This window comes from Schistocerca gregaria, chromosome 6, assembly GCF_023897955.1.
Source record: "Schistocerca gregaria isolate iqSchGreg1 chromosome 6, iqSchGreg1.2, whole genome shotgun sequence".
Taxonomy (NCBI): domain Eukaryota; kingdom Metazoa; phylum Arthropoda; class Insecta; order Orthoptera; family Acrididae; genus Schistocerca; species Schistocerca gregaria.
Window position 1 is genome coordinate 589,743,553 of NC_064925.1, and position 17,562 is coordinate 589,761,114.

The following is a 17,562-nucleotide window of genomic DNA, read 5'->3' on the forward strand; positions in this document are numbered from 1 at the left end:
ACTCAATGGGAAAATAATATGCTAATTTACTATCCACAGACCGCAAATGGACTGATCATGAACGAGGAATGAAAATTTAGTCACACTTCTGATTGTACACGTATTATTTGACCCCCCCCCCCTCTCTCTCTCTCTCTCTCTCTCTCTCTCTCTCTCTCTCTCTCTCTCTCTCTCTAACACACACACACACACACACACACACACACACACACTCACACACACTCTCAATCGCGCGCGCGCGCTAGTTCTAATAAATAATTCAATTCATTAATGGTGTCGGAAGAGATGGTTAGCAAGAAATCCTTTAGGCTCCTCGTAAACTGAAATCTGTCAGTAGTAAAGCTTTTTGTGGCTGCCGGCAAGTTATTGAAAACATCGTTCTCCTTAATGATGGAGACTTTCTTGCACCAAAGTAATTAACTTACCAATTTTTGTGGAGATTATTCACTTCTAGTTATGACTTCATGAAATGAGCTGTTGATTTGAAAATATTCATTTGTTTTTAAACACAATATTCACGGTGAGAACGTATCTTCCATTTCCACCATGTTAACTGATCTATTTATATGATCCTTATTCTAAGTTGTGTTATATTAACGGTAAAACACAAAACATTTCTTACATGCATTTCCACTGTTTTCCAACAAGCTGACAATTTTTCATGAATAATATATTAATACTGAAATTTTTAGAAAAATTTTGAAAGAGAGGTTTTGCAGGCAAATTTCAAAAATAAAAAGACCATAGTGTTCATTATAATACAACTTCTCCATGGTTTTTAATTCCTACTCCGAAGTTTTCTTTTGTTTTCTTTACTGCTTGCTCAGCAAACAGATTGAATAACATCGGAGATAGGCTACAACCCTGTCTCACTCCCTTCCCAACCACTGCTTCCCTTTCATATCCCTCGACTCTTCATGCCCTCGAGTAAGAAAACTGACCGTTAGAATTCCATGGTTCTGGGATAAATGGTTTGAGAGGAAAGGTACATTTAGTTATAAAAGTTACGGAAAATTTAAAGTTGCATTGCACTTAACGTCGTACATGCACTCATTTAAATTCATAGTTTCTTTCACTTTCCAATAGTATGCATGCTGTACAAAATCATAACATTTGTTTCATGATATTTACTTTTTTATTTCTTGCAAGTCTTCTAGAACTTCTCTCGAAAACTTTGTGGGTAGATCTTGGCATTTGTTTTGTTCAGAAACGTTATTACTGTAGCAAACAACTGACTACGAGACAAGAAAAAATGTATTCAATAGGTGAAAGCTCAAAAACTACGGGTAAAATGTCCCTAGGCTTATCATCTCAAAGAAGAGATGGCACAGAGAAACAAGTGGGCATGTCTTACATAGCAAGCTGCCATTTAAACCGACATTTTAGTACCTTCAAATAAGGATTTGGAATAAAATACTATCATATTCGCAGTAAGTGTAAATCAAACTGGTACAGTCACCAATAAACAAAATTATTTTCATTGTTTTCGGGGTTCCTTTTGCCTTTCGGAATAAATATATTGCGAATCAGCAGTTAACATGCCTGGTTCCCCAAACAGGAGACGACTAGAAACTTCCGAAATGTGGTGGTGTAGAAGAATGCTAAAAAAGTTTTGATCGAATAGCTGATGGGGAGATACGAAATCAGATTAGGGAGCAGAGAAATTAATGGCACAAATTGACAAAAAGAAGCGATCGTGGGTAAATGTCATATTTCGATTCCACCCATCCGCTGTGACCCACGACGTTCTGCATTACTTTGATTAGTTGCATTTCGAAGGATACCAGTGGCCTTATTAAATGTTAACTGGGATTGCCTTCGTTTCTAGAGCAATTTATAACGTTCGTTAACTATGATTTTTTTCGGAATATATCGTGATGAACTCTGGGAGGAACCACAGAACACAGCTTAAATTGTCGTTGAAGAAACGAGTAGTGATTGTATTTTTATCTTTCTTATCCGACACGTTGGGGAATCCAAGGTATAATGGGGTGCACAGTTGAAAACTTTGATTAAATGTACAAAATTGATAAATAAGAGAGTTACAAATTTTTATATGAACACATTATGATGTATTAATCACAAAAATATAAGAACATTGCCATAAAATAAAACAACAATATTTTCTCACTCAAAAACAGAAATTTATATCATTTGCACGCGGCAGAATGGGGTGGTAAATACAAGTGATTACAAAAACGTATAAAATTATCGGAAATGCAGAAAATATTGGCTTGCTCGGTATTTTTTTTTTTAGTTTAAAGTGAGTATTAATGTCAAACTACAGTTTTCATGTATCGTATCCTTTTCTTGAGGCTGTTTACAAAATTCACACACGGGGAGACACTCATCATCTTCGCTATCTATTCCTGCACAAGAATCGTGTGTCCATTTTTTGCACGTGGAACAAGCGACCCAACCTCCAACTGATTTTGAATATAACCCACCACAATATACACACTGACAGTCAGAACTTACCTCATAATCACTCTCGTTAGTATAGTATTCTTACTCCTTTCTTCCATTTATCTTCAGGCTCTTTCTCTCGTTTTTGAGTTCTTAATTTTATTCTCTTTCGCAAAAAGTTTTCTGTTTGCTCTTTCTTCTTTGTCAAAGTTCTTTTTTCTATTTCTCCCATTAATGACTTTTTAACTCTTTTTTGTACGGCGAATCAGTTAAAACAACGTTGTTCCCCCTTTTCAGTCTCGCTCTTTTCTTGCTTTCGTTAACTTTTGACAAGAAAATCAGAATCTCAGGTGAAATATGAAATGAGGAGGTTGTGTTGTCAGTTGTCATCCAAGAGCACCCAAGATTAGAACAATTAGCCCCAATAACTTTGTTATTCTTAGGCGGCAGTTCATTGTAACAATTCGCTGAAACCTCGTCCCCTTGATTATCCAGCCCGTTTGAGTCGTCTTTTTCAGCTGGTGTGCTAGTTGGAGGCAATTCCAATTGTTCAGATATAATAACCCCTTCATCTGACGGCCTATCACGTCCGCTGTCAGTTGTGTGTGCCGATAGGAAGTGTGCGTCTTGAATATGGATGGGTCCGTGGGCCATATTGCAGTAGCTTCGAAACCTTTAATAGCGGTTTTCATTGTTGCGCTTTAGACGAAAGCTGAACCAAAAAGCGTTGAAATTTGAAAGATAGTTACGACTTTCCCTGCGTGGCTTCGCAGCCATTTTCGAAGCTGATCACTATAACGAGGATTTATAAAACAAACATCAAGCGGCTGAAGTCTGTGAGAGCAATGTGGTGGTGAAGAAACGCCACTCTCCCTCGCGTAGTCCATAACGTCATTGTTCGTGGTATGAGCTGAGTGGCCATCTGATATAAGGAGAACTGGGACGTGCTTTGATGTCTTAGAAAATACCACTAATTGTGGAAACCATACAAAGAATGACTCTGTGGCCATCCATGCGGTGCTGTGGACCTCAGCGCAACCTCCTGCTGTCAGTCCTAACTCAAATTCTTTCTGCTTCTTCTTTAGTGGAAAAATAATCGTAGGAGGAATGTCAGCTCCGCTTGCTGACGTACTAATGAGGATGGTTGCAGTTTCGCCCCTTTCTGCAGAGGTTAACGATCGCACTGGACGGTTCCCTTTGCAAGCTGCGATGTTCGATTGGTTTTTAGCATTAACCGAGACGCCTGTTTCATCACAATTAGTTATTTGAGAAGTCATTAGTTTGTGATTGTCAGTTACATTTGTTAGCAACGAAAAAAACCTATCGACAGCTACTTTATTAAAATCAATGATTCTTGTACCAAATAATGCTTCGGGCTTGCGAACAAACCCGCATTTTCTTCTTCATTGTTTCGTGATGTAATAAAGATTTCGATTTGTTTTGCTCGAAATTTTCGAAAAGGTATCTGTAAAAACGTGCAAAAATTGAAATGGCAAAACTGTGCACCTGCCGAAATACGAGTGCGTATACTCATTTGAAAACATTTTCCTACACCACTTCTGATACGCTAGAGGTTACCGCACAGTAAACAGCAATTGTAGTTGACCGTTTGCCTGCATCGTATAAAGTACGGCCAATAAAATATTTTTGTAGGGGGGACACATCATCTCATCCTAAATGGAGAGTTCATCTATACGTGTAAAAGTAACCACTTGTGCCAGAGGGAAGTGTGTTGGGAGCCTTATTGTTCCTGTTGTATATTAACATTACAGATAATATAAGTAAGCTCACATATTTCGAAAATGATGCCGATATCGACATTGAGGTAACAAAGGTCGTGTGAAGCGATATGCACGTACAGGGGATAGTAAAAATGTGACCACCTATACTTGCATCTACATGGATACTCTGCAAATCACATTTAAGTGCATGGCAGATTGTTCATCGAACCACCTTCACAAGTCTCTATTATTCCAATCTCGCATAGCACCCGGAAAGAATGATCACCTGTGTCTTTCCATACGAGCTCTGACTTCCCTTATTTTATCGTTGTGGTCGTTTCTACCTACGTAGGTCGGTGTCAACAAAATATTTTCGCATTCGGAGGAAAAAGTTGGTGATTGGAATTTCGTGAGAAGATACTGTCGCAACGAAAAACGCTTTTCTTTTAATGATGTCCAGCCCAAATCCAGTATCATTTGTGTGACACACTCTCTCATATTTCGCGATAATAGTAAACGTGCTGCCTTTCTTTGGACTTTTTCGATCTACTCCGTAAGTCCTATCTTGTAAGGATCCCACATCTTCCAGCAGTATTCTAAAAGAGGACGGAGAAGCGTAGTGTAGGCAGTCTCCTTTGTAGGTCTGTTACGTATTATAAGTGTCGTGCCAATAAAACGCAGTCTTCGGTTTGCCTTAACCGCAACATTTTCTATGTGTTCTTTCCAATTTAAGTTGTTCGTTATTGTATAATAATAATGGCGTGTGACGAGGGCCTCCCATCGGGTAGTCCGTTCGCCTGGTGCAAGTCTTTCGATTTGACGCCACTTCGGCGACTTGCGCGTCGATGGGGAAGAAATGATGATTAGTACAACACAACACCCAGTCCCTGAGCGGAGAAAATCTCCGACCCAGCCGGGAATCTAACCCGGTCTTTTAGGATTGACAGTCTGTCGTGCTGACCACTCAGCTACCGCGGGCGGACGTTAGTTATTGTAACACCTAGTTATTTAGTTGACTTTACGGCTTTTAGATTAGACTGCAACTGATAGTGATTCGTCCATTCTGCTTCACCAGCAATATTGCGGGATCAGTAACGACCTGATTTGCGGATATTGCGGGCGTACCTTAACTGGCTTCTGTCTTCATTGATTAGCGGCTACCTTTGAAATGGTTGTACCACTCCTTTAGCCCTGCAGTACCCATTACTTTGTCCACAAACACACGATGGTTTCAACTTGAGAATTGCCAAGCTTGGAGCCAAATGTGATGTAAAGACGTCATTTTGCTCAGAATACTAAATCCAACGTGTACCACTTGCAAGCGTTCCAAAGTAGTGGAGAAAATCAGGTATGTGTGCTAAATATGCCTGAAAACATGAGCGCATGCGCGCCCTGATACCATTGTTGATTTCAACAATTAAAAAAGGTCGGATATTTTTTGAACAGCTCATGTATATAAGCCATCGCCAGTGATGTCGAAAGAGCAAGATACCCCTAACTACGGCAGTTGTATAGGTAGTTCGAATGGAGCGGTCTATTGTCTGACGTATCTCCATAAGAGCTCCGAACCGAATACCCCAAAGTTCGACAAATGGTTCAAATGGCTCTGAGCACTATGGGTCTTAACATCTATGGTCATCAGTCCCCTAGAACTTAGAACTACTTAAACCTAACTAACCTAAGGACATCACAAAACACCCAGCCATCACGAGGCAGACAAAATCCCTGACCCCGCCGTGAATCGAACCCGGGAACCCAGACGCGGAAAGCGAGAACGCTACCTTCACGTCAGGAATCAAGCTGAGCTCACAAGGGCGCAAGTCCGGGGTTGTCTCTGGCTGATACTGATCTTCGGCCTGACGTGGCTGCTTGTCCTGTTCCAGGGGTTGCCCCTCAGTCTGCAAGATCCGAGCAGTCGCAGAGGGTGGTCTTACTGGTAGTTGGGAGCTCCAACGTCAGGCGCGTAATGGGGCCCCTTAAGGATATGGCAGCAAGAGAGGCGAAGAAAACCAATGTGCAATCCGTGTGCATACCGGGGTGGGTCATTCCAGATGTGGAAAGGGTCCTTCCGGATGCCATGAAGGGTACAGGTTGCACCCATTTGCAGGTGGTCGCTCATGTCGGCACCAATGATGTGTGTCGCTATGGATCGGAGGAAACCCTCCCTGGCTATCTGATTTGGTGAAGACTGCCAGTCTCGCTAGCCGGATGAAAGCAGAACTCACCATCTGCAGCATCGTCGATAGGACTGACTGCTGACCTTTGGTAAAGAGCTGAGTAAAGGGTCTGAATCAGAGGCTGAGATTGTTCTGCGACCGTGTGGGCTGCAGATTCCTCGACTTGAGCCATAGGGTGGTGGGGTTTCGGGTTCCGCTGGATAGGTCAGGAGTCAACTACACGCAACAAGTGGCTACACGGGTAGCAGGGGTTGTGTGGCGTGGGCTGGGCGGTTTTTTAGGTTAGATGGCATTGGGCAAGTACAAAAAGGGCGGCAGCCTCAACGAGTTCGGGGCAAAGCAGGACATGAGGGGACCAAGCAGCAATCGGTATTGTAATGGTAAACTGTCGAAGCTGCGTTGGTAAAGTACCGGAACTTCAAGCGCTGATAGAAAGTACCGAAGCTGAAATCGTTATAGGTACAGAAAGCTGGCTGAAACCAGAGAGAAATTCTGCCGAAATTTTTACAAAGGTACAGACAGGTAGAAAGGATAGATTGCATGCAACCGGTGGTGGAGAGTTAGTCGCTGTTAGTAGAAGTTTATCCTGTAGTGAAGTAGAAGTGGATAGTTCCTGTGAATTATTATGGGTGGAGGTTACACGCAACAGCCGAGCTAGGTTAATAATTGGCTCCTTTTACCGACCTCCCGATCCAGCAGCATTAGTGGCAGAACAACTGAGAGAAAATTTGGAATACATTTCACATCAATTTTCTCAGCAAGTTTTAGTCTTAGGTAGAGATTTCAATTTACCAGATATAGACTGGGACACTCAGATGTTTAGGATGGGTCGTAGGGACAGAGCATCGAGTGACATTATACTGAGTGCGCTATCCGAAAATTACCTCGAGCAATTAAACAGAGAACCGACTCGTGGAGATAACATCTTGGACCTACTGATAACAAACAGACCGGAACTTTTCGACTCTGTATGTGCAGAACAGGGAATCAGTGATCATAAGGCTGTTGCAACATCCCTGAATATGGAAGTTAATAGGAATATAAAAAGAGGGAGGAAGGTTTACGTGTTTAGCAAGAGTAATAGAAGGCAGATTTCAGTCTACCTAACAGATCAAAACGAAAATTTCTGTTCTGACACTGACAATGTTGCGTATTTATGGAAAAAGTTCAAGGCAATCGTAAAATGCGTTTTAGACAGGTACGTGTAGAGTAAAACTGTGAGGGACGGGATAAACCCACCGTGCTTCAACAACAAAGTTAGGAAACTACTGCGAAAGCAAAGACAGCTTCACTCCAAGTATAAACGCAGCCAAAACCTCTCAGACAAACAGAAGCTAAACGATGTCAAAGTTAGCGTAAGGAGGGCTATGCGTGAAGCGTTCAGTACCGACTTGACAGAATATCCTAGAAAGTTCTGGTCTCACGTTAAATCAGTAAGTGGTTGGAAACAGCATGTCCAGACACTCCGGGGTGATGATGGCATTGAAACAGAGGATGACAGGCGTAAAGCTGAAATACTAAACACCTTTTTCCAAAGATGTTTCATAGAGGAAGACCGCACTGCAGTTCCTTCTCTAAATTCTAGCACAAACGAGAAAATGGCTGACATCGAAATAAGTGTCCAAGGAGTAGAAAAGCAACTGTAATCACTCAACAGAGGAAAGTCCACTGGACCTGACGGGGTACCAATTCGATTCTACACAGTACGAAAAGAACTTGCCCTCCCTTCTAACAGCCGTGTACCGCCAGTCTCTAGGGGAACGGAAGGCTCCAAATGATTGGAAAAGAGCACAGGTAGTCCGAGTCTTCAAGAAGGGTCGTAGAGCAGATGCGAAAAACTATAGACCTATATCTCTGACGTCGATCTGTTGTAGAATTTTAGAACATGTTTTTTGCTCGAGTATCATGTAGTTTTTGGAAACCCAGAATCTACTCTGTAGGAATCAACACGGATTCCGGAAACATCCATCGTGTGAGACCCAACTCACTTTATTTGTTCATGAGACCCAGAAAATATTAGATACAGGCTCCCAGGTAGATGCTATTTTTCTCGACTTCCGGAAGGCGTTAGATTCAGTTCCGCACTGTCGCCTGATAAGTAAAGTAAGAGCCCACGGAATATCAGACCAGCTCTGTGGCTGGATTGAAGAGTTTTAACAAACAGAACACAGCATGTTGTTATCACTGGAGAGACGTCTACAGACGTTAAAATAATCTCTGGCGTGCCACAGGGGAGTGTTATGGGACCATTACTTTTCACAATATATATAAATGAGGTAGTAGATAGTGTCGGAAGTTCCATGCGGTTTTTCGCGGATGTTTCTGTAGCATACACAGAAGTTGCAGCATTAGAAAATTGTAGCGAAATGCCGGAAGATCTGCAGCGGATAGGCCCTTGGTGCAGGGAGTGGCAACTGACCCTTAACATATACAAATGTAATGTATTGCCAATACATAGAAAGAAGGATCCTTTATTGTATGATTATATGATAGCGGATCAAACACTGGTCTCAGTTACTTCTGTAAAATATCTCGGAGTATGCGTGCGGAATTTTTTGAAGTGGAATGATCATATAAAATTAACTGTTGGTAAGGCGCGTACCAGGTTGAGATCCATTGCGAGAGTCCTTAGAAACTGTAGTTCATCAACAAAGGAGGTGGCTTACAAAACACTCGTTGGACCTATACTTGAGTATTGCTCATCGGTGTGGGATCCGTACCAGATCGGGTTTGCGGAGGAGATAGAGAAGATTCAAAGAAGAGCGGCGCGTTTCGTCACAGGGTTATTTGGTAACCGTGATAGCGTTACGGAGATGTTTGACAAACTCAAGTGCCAGACTCTGCAAGAGAGCCGCTCTTCATCGCGGTGTAGCTTGCTCGCCAGATTTCGAGAGGGTGCGTTTCTGGATGAGGTATCGAATATATTGCTTCCCCCTACTTATACCTCCCGAGGAGATTACGAATGTAAAATTAGAGAGATTAGAGAGAGCACAGGGGCTTTCAGACAGTCTTTCCTCCCGCGAACCATACGCGACTGGAACAGGAAAGGGAGGTAATGACAGTGGCACGTAAAGTGCCCTCCGCCACACACCGTTGGGTGGCTTGCGGAGTATAAATGTAGATGTAGATGAGTGTGGTGCGTGATGCGGCGCTCGCCATCCCCATATACCGATCAAATCAGTCACGACTTGAACCGAGCGTGCCCGAACATTGTCCTACAAAATGATGTCCGCCTCCTGCAGAAACCGACGCCGCTTCTTTCTCTCAGTTGCTTTTCTGCTTTGTAACACAGTCTGTTTCGTTTTCGAGTCCAAACCGCTTAACAGATATTGTTCAAATTTGGCATGGAGACAGTTTGAACTCTGAGAAAGAGCATAGCCCACTTTAAAAAGCAAGAAAATTTTTTTTTGCATCAGTGAACGTAAACTACATTAAAACTTACTTATTTTGCTTGTATAACTTAAGAATTCTATAATGTATAAGTACTTCAGTAGTCGCCGCGCGGGATAGTCTCTCAAACGAAATTGCTCCCACGTCCGAGGCCTTTCAATATCACGTCTTCCATTCCGTTTGTAGTTCATAATATTTTGGGGAAGTCTGGGACGTAGCATTCTCACCAGTCTTCACGATACTTTTGAATTTTTTAGTTTCTGTTGAAAATACTTAATTTTTCTCTAGTATCTTCATTCCTAATCATTTCTTGTTGTGCAGCTCTTCGAATTTCTTAGGAACCTCATCTCTGCCGTGTGATTTTTTTTGCTTTTTTTTTAACCATGTTTTCGCTTTCAAAGCATAATACAGGAACCGGGACCACGTTATAGAATTTCGGAACAATCTTTTTGTACTTTATTGCCCAATATTCAGATAATAGTGTCACAGACAGCTTAGAATTTGTGTAATTTATTTTAAGTATCAGAGTAAAAATCAGATCTTACAGCGTAGCCTAAGTGAAAGATTAAGAGACCAGTTCTAAAGCAGGATTATCCAAAACTAGTTTTAAAATGACTGAGTATTTTCCTCGGAGTGCACTTATTTTCGTTTTATTACTAGAAATTTTAAAGTTGTATTGATTGCATATTTCGTTCAGGTGGTATATAGATCTTTGGAGGTCATTTCGTGAACGTGAATCATGTCATCTACAAACAGAAACACAATAAGGTATTTCTCATTCGTTATCCCAATTCTTTTGTCTTGTCGTAGTTCCTGCTTTCATTTATGAAGAACGAAGTCAATGTAAATACTAAAAATACTGACTTAATCTGCTCATTTAAATGTATACCGAACGAGCTGCCGCAGTGGTTAGTACATGGTATGATGATGATGATGATGATGATGATGATGATGATGTTTGGTTTTTGGGGCGCTTAACTGCACGGTTATCAGCGCCTGTACAAAGCCCCAACCTTTACACAGTCCAGTTTCGCCACCTTCACGAATGATGATGAAATGATGGCATCACAGACACCTACTTCCCGGGCGGAGAACGCAACCCAGCCGTGAATCGAACCCGGAATCCCATCACCAGCAACGCTAGCTTCTACACGACGAGCTGTCAACTAGTACACTAGACTCGCATTCGGGAGGATGACGTTTAAATCCGCATCCGGCCATCCTGATACGATTTCCGTATCTTTCCTGAATCGCTCCAAGCAAATGCTGGGATGATTCCTTTGAAAGGGAACGGCGGACTTCTTTTACCCTTCCCTGACGCATTGCCAACTCCTGCTCCGTCTCTAATGACCTCGACATCGATAGCACATTAAATGCAATCCTCCTTCCGTCCTTCATTTAAAGGCATAGGTTTACGCAATAAGTCGGGCGTTAAAAGTTACAAACTGCGTACTCGTCTAAGGCAGCATAATTTCATGGAGCGCAAATTATCGAGACTATATTCACCGAGCATTTGTGAAAGGCAGCACGTGGCGACTTCCAACAAACTTCACACATAATTTCGAAACTTGGCGAAACTTTTTTTCCCCTCTGACATCCCTGACAGAATGATGAAAGGAAAAAGACTTTTATCACTTCTACATTTTCGCTGTTCGTGCAGTAAAGTGTCAGCATCAGGCTTGATGTTTCACTTCATTACTTCTTTACTACTCACTTTATTCGCAACACATTTGTCAAACAGTATCCACATACGTCGCCAAATGTACCTGAAAATTATAGAATTGTACAACACCTAGTCCAGTACATAAATATTGAGACGTTTTCGAAAAACTAGCTTCTCTTACAACAGAGCGTCTTCAACTGCAAAGGGTTATGTTTCTTCAGGTCAAGTTTTTAACACATTAACTGATACGGAAAGTGAACGAACTTCTGAAGGTGGCTTACATATGGGACTTACCGTTTTGAGACAGCAATTTGGAGAGGAGAAGGGGCGGTGGTTACGCGGTCTATTTGGATCTTCAGTGTTTCCGCAAATGATGCTGTTGCCTGTAATAAAGTTCTGTTTGAAAGAAGCCACGCCCTCATAAGATTTCAGTGTAGTGCAAAGCATGACAACTTAGTTTAAATGTTCCCGAAATGTAAAATTGTTCGGTTCACAAAACGATATAACCTTATCCTACGAGTATAGTGCAGCGAGTCAAATTCGCAATCGCTCAACCCACATGAATACCTGGGTGTAAAAATTTCTAGAGATTTGAAATGGAACCGTCACATAGTCGCAGTCTTAGGGAAATACGGTGGCTGGCTGCAATTCGTTGGTAGAATTCTAGGAAAATACAATCAGTGTACAAAAGAAATTGCTTACAAATCACGCTTGCGACCCATCCCCCAATATTGCTCGAGATTCTTGGATCCTAATCAGATACAACTGCCCGGCGATACTGAATGTATACAGAGAAGGGCGGCACGAATGGTCACAGGTTTTTTGACCCGTTGGAGAATGTCACACAGTTTCTGATCAAATTGAACTGGCAGGCGCTTGGAAACAAACGTAAAATATCCAGAGAAAGTCTACTTGGAATATTTCCGGAGGAATCCTTAACTGTTGAATATAGGCGAATGGTGGTCAATGGAGGGAATGACTGCGAATGCTCGTTCGATTTGCGTTCTCTTCCGTAGGCTGCGATGCAAACTAATCCTGGTAATATTCCCGGTGTGAGATGTAGTTGGCAGCTCTGTAAATGCTGACCGGTGAGTCGCTTAAAGCCCAGGTGAAATTAATCTCGGAGGGGCACATCACGCTCCCAACCGACTAAGCATATCCCCTAAGGATCGCCTAGAGCCTGTGACTAGTGCATTGAATGTAAATACGGAAAACTGCAAAAACTCACTTTTTGAACTATTTGTAATTCCATTAACTAGTTTTGTAACCTTTACAGACTCATCTTCAAATGTGGCACACAGAATTTCCGTCTCTCTGACGTGGAGACAGGGCGACAGTAACATGGTGACATGTGTCGGAAAACCAATTATTCCACTTACTGACTAACGGGCAGTTCATGGTAGACACAGACTATCCCGTGGAAGAGCAAAGTATCGCGAGGAGACCTAATTAGAAAGTTTCTAGAACTGACGTTACATGATGAAAGTAGGAATGGAATATACTTAAACCGCCTACGTATTGTAACTGTAGGAAGCGTGAAGACCAGAAGAGACTAAGCACAGCACGCACAGAGGCTTTTAAGCAGCCACAGTTCGCACGCTCCATACGTCAGTGGAGTGGGAATAAGTCCTAATAACTGGTATACTGGCAAGTTCCATCTGTCACGCAATTCAAGGTCATTTATAGACTACAAATTATAAGCTGCCTATGTTTTGTTTAAATTTGGATTACAAGAAAATGGGCGTTTTGCAAAATGTCCTACATAAGTCTCCTCTTCATCAACACCACCACCATGAGTGTTCTGCCCTAGGGCAGGTCTTCACATGTAGCTCTCCATGCAGTCCCATCATTTGTTACCCTCTTGTTTTCTCACAACTATTTTCTGTTCTTACGCTGTCCATCACCTGGTATGTTCATCGTCTTCTTCTTCTTCTTCTTCTTCTTCTTCTTCTTGCATTCACCGTTTCCTCCATACCATCAATAAACAATCTCTTCTCATTCAGTGTCCATGCCAATTGTGTTTGCTCATCCTGCTACCTTTAAAATTTCTCTCTGTTCTCCCACTCAACACCACCTCATTTCTCACTGTGCCTGCCTATTTTATCCCCTATCAACGCACCCACATAAAAGCCTCCTGTTATGAAACGTCTCGTTGGCAATTGCTATACGTATTTTCACCTCCATATTACTTCCAATGTCGTCCATAATAGCACGTCGCAGTTATCTAAAAACACTAAATTGTTGTGTATCTTCCTGCCTAACATTATAGTTGTTCTTGCTTTTCTTGCACCTATCACCGGACATTTTCTTATTATTTCTCATTCCAATTTACTCACGCCTCTTGTTCAATTCTTTTAACATTTCAGTCATACTTCTTTCGCTCTCTGCCAATAACACCACATGATCCGCGAGTCTAATACATTCTGCTCTCCTAACAACAACCCGCTCCCGTCTATGTCGTTTCAAACGTTTTTGAATTACATGCTCCAAATATATTTACACACTAAGGAGAATAAACGTATCCCGGAGGACTTACCCCAGCGCGATGGAACTCGATACACGTGATGTTCATTCATGCCCAATAGTATCCGAACGACCTGAATTGAAATTCGCCTGATTCACATGCAACCCACATAGCGCAACTGTCTAGCAGGTCTCCTTATCGCTCCTTGGTACAGTCGTTTGACTATTGAAAGTGGTTCCAACAAGTCACCACGAGAAAAAACTGTTCTGTATCGCAATAACTCAAGATGTAAAGTAATACCACGATACTACAAATATCACGGAACACCTTATCACAGATAAGACTGCCCTTAAGGCTTGTAGCTCACATTTATTACAATAAATGACATACCTGACATTTTACCACTCTCATTATTACGTCAGATAGGTAATGCATGTAGTAAATTCGTCGTATTCATGATTTACTCTTCAAAGTAACATACCGTACCTATTATTTAACACAAAATAAGATTAAAAATTAAAGGTATTCACGAGCAGCTAATTGAGAATATTTATGAACTTCAAATGACACGACGAACCGTCTCGTTCTGCATATGGATGCAAACTCAGGTCATGCAGACTAAGCAATGATTTCGTGCCTGACGGATACTAACTGCCACTCCTGATTAGGCATACAGAGAGTGATATACCTCGATTTTAGACAAAGCCAGTTTGCAAATTCCATCTTTAAATTACATATCGCAAGTATTTTTGCCGGACGCGAATTTATTGTCCCTGTAACGAACGACGAGAGATGTTGAATCTTGGTTCTTAACAAGTAACTTACTTGAATTGCCGTGAGGTAAGGCTTTGTATTGGGCAGGGATTCGAACTCGGAACTTAATCGGATAGATATCGACGCACAATCAACTGTGACATTTCGGATTTTCTCGGCAGTAGCTAGATGTTTTAACTGAAATGACGAGACGAAACATTAATTTTTTTCCTTCCCAAGACCCCAACCCGGCATCTATCGCTGTTATATTCTAGAGAAAACGAACGTTAAATATGGGTTTGTTGCACCTGCAGCGACATGTGAGCGTGTTGGAACTAGAAATAATATGACGAAGAGTTCGGTGCTCACTGGGAATACAGCTCCACACATCATATCGCTTTTGACTACACACAAAGATACGTCAGCTTCCGAATTTTTGTCCAGCTCGGCCTAACATCTTGAACTTACAGTGATCTCGCAAATAGTTCTGTGTCTCACTGGGTGTCAAAAACGTCACATATCGTTAGTGTTGACAACGAATGAAAATACATTAAACATTAAAATAATTATCCACCAGCAGATAGGTGTTCTCATGCTAGAGCTTGATAATACATAATGAAATCTATAGTGCCGGGCCAGGATTCGAACCCATTCACGCGCAGTATGTGGAGACGTTTAGGAATCTGCAGTTCTGAACAAACAACAAATAGTAGCCGTGCTGTATTCTCACGAAGGGATCAAATTGAGCGTTAAGTACGGTCTAAGTTGCATTCCCAGTTCAGAACCGATTTTATCGACATACAGAAGCTCAGATAAAATATGGACTAAATGTCCTGTGAGCCTACATAGCGTTTGTTTCGTCACTAGAAATAAATAACAAGTATAAGAAAGGTTTCTACGTGTCGCCGCTCCAGTCTTTATTGTGATTCATCCTAACGTCTACTTTGTAGAAAAGGAATATCATTTTTCATGTCAATTTCAGACCACAATGTCATTATATCTTCTTCACTTGGTGTAGCCAGAAGAGAATGGAATCTGTCTCTTCTTATCTAAAATCATTGACAGAAGTGGGAATCGAACCCAGTCCATAGATATTCAAGCATATTATAAGTATGTGGCTCATTTTTCTATCGTAACGCCGTTGCACCACACTGGATGAGAATTGACACACAGGCTTCCTGTAGTAATTTGCAGCAGGTTCAGTAAATTCATTTACTTGGTTGACCGAATCACAATGAACTAGCTGCCTCGACTACCCAGTGCATAAATTCGACCGAAATAAAATCACGTACCTGCCACCTACACAGAACAGCCAACAGTGTAGGATGCACAAATTTGAAAAGGAAGTGTTTCTTTCCATTTGAGCTACTGTATTGCGCCATCTCTTTGTTGAAAACGTCGTGCAGTACAAATGTCGCATTTCATAAGTAAAGTTTTGTATTCCTAGAAACCCAAAATTTGCTTGTCAGCGGCGGGAAGAGGAGTTACCCGTTGTGCAGCATTGTAAGTTTTCACCATTGAACTATGAGCAGAAAGTATTTTTTTGCGATTTCCTTATCGATGATTTATCTGACTGTTAGTAGCTCTTTCACAGAAGGGATAAAAACGTTACAGTCAGTGAGACTGGAAGTGCGAACCATAACAGATGCTATTTCTCAGGTCAGCGCATTACCATAGAGCTGGCGTAGAAGTACGTGTCTTAGCTTACTCTTACGAGATCGATAATGTCTAGCACTCGTAAACCGCTATTTAAAGGACGAGATTAGTTGCGATTTCCACGTGCAACGACTTTCCTGGGCTGAAAACCGTAAATTTACAATCTTTTGTTACACGTAAAGCGATAATAAATCAGATTATTCAATGGAAATGACAGGTAAAATCAAGTGAACTTTGAGGATAAATTCCGTGCACACCAGGAAGCAACTGGTCGATCACAGAGTTGCCAAACATACGTTGCCTTGTTGTCAAATCTCAGTTACAGTACCAGCAGAAAGAAGACGAACCGATGTGATCGTACAGCGGTCTGGGAAGTGACCATAGCTGGTGTCTCCAAGTCGCGGTTGCTACGGCCTGGAATACGTAATGCGTCTGATTCGCATTTCTGTAACTAGGTTTAGGGACTGGAGCGTGGTTACTAATAATACTCGGAACTGACTGAAAACTAAGCATCATATATCAGTAACTCTCACAGTTATTTTTATATTTATTTCGTAAGTGTACTAAAAACTAAGAAGCTCATTCAGAGACGTTTTCATGCCTCGCCGATAGTCGAGCAAAACAAACAAATAAAGAAAAAAAGAATGTGTGTGTGTATGATAGAGAGAGAGAGAGAGAGAGAGAGAGAGAGAGAGAGAGAGAGAGAGAGAGAGAGAGAAGAGAGAGAGAGAGAGAGAGAGAGAGAGAGAGAGAAATCAAAAAGAATGAGAGAGAGTAAGAAATTGTTGTAAAGAAATTGAATCATGGTATGTAAAGAAATCTTTCATTAAAATTACACGTTACACGTCATTACGGAATATCGTATTCATGATCTATGAAACAAGAATTGATCTAATGTAATCTAATCATATCATATTGATGGCTATCCATGAAGAGTCATGAATTTTGCCAATACCAGTAATGAAATCTAAACTTGAAAATAAAAGACGACAATTTTTTTAATAAACCGGGACTCCTAACAAGACAATTTCGTCCCTGTTAACTAACCACGAAAGATGTCTGATATACCTCCATGCTCAAGTAACACAGTGCGCATGCATTTAAAGATTAAGTGCATGATGTGAAGTTATATGACGGAGATACGAACCCAACACGTAATCGTATTGTTAATTAAGTAAAATCAAATTTACGTATCGGTTTTTCTTACCAGCTGCTAGGTGTTTGAATCTAAACTAAGGATACAAACTTTTGTACCTAAGCGACAATCTAACTACACGCCTACCGTGCATCCACAAATATAGCTTAAATATCAGTTGCTTACTCACCAACGGT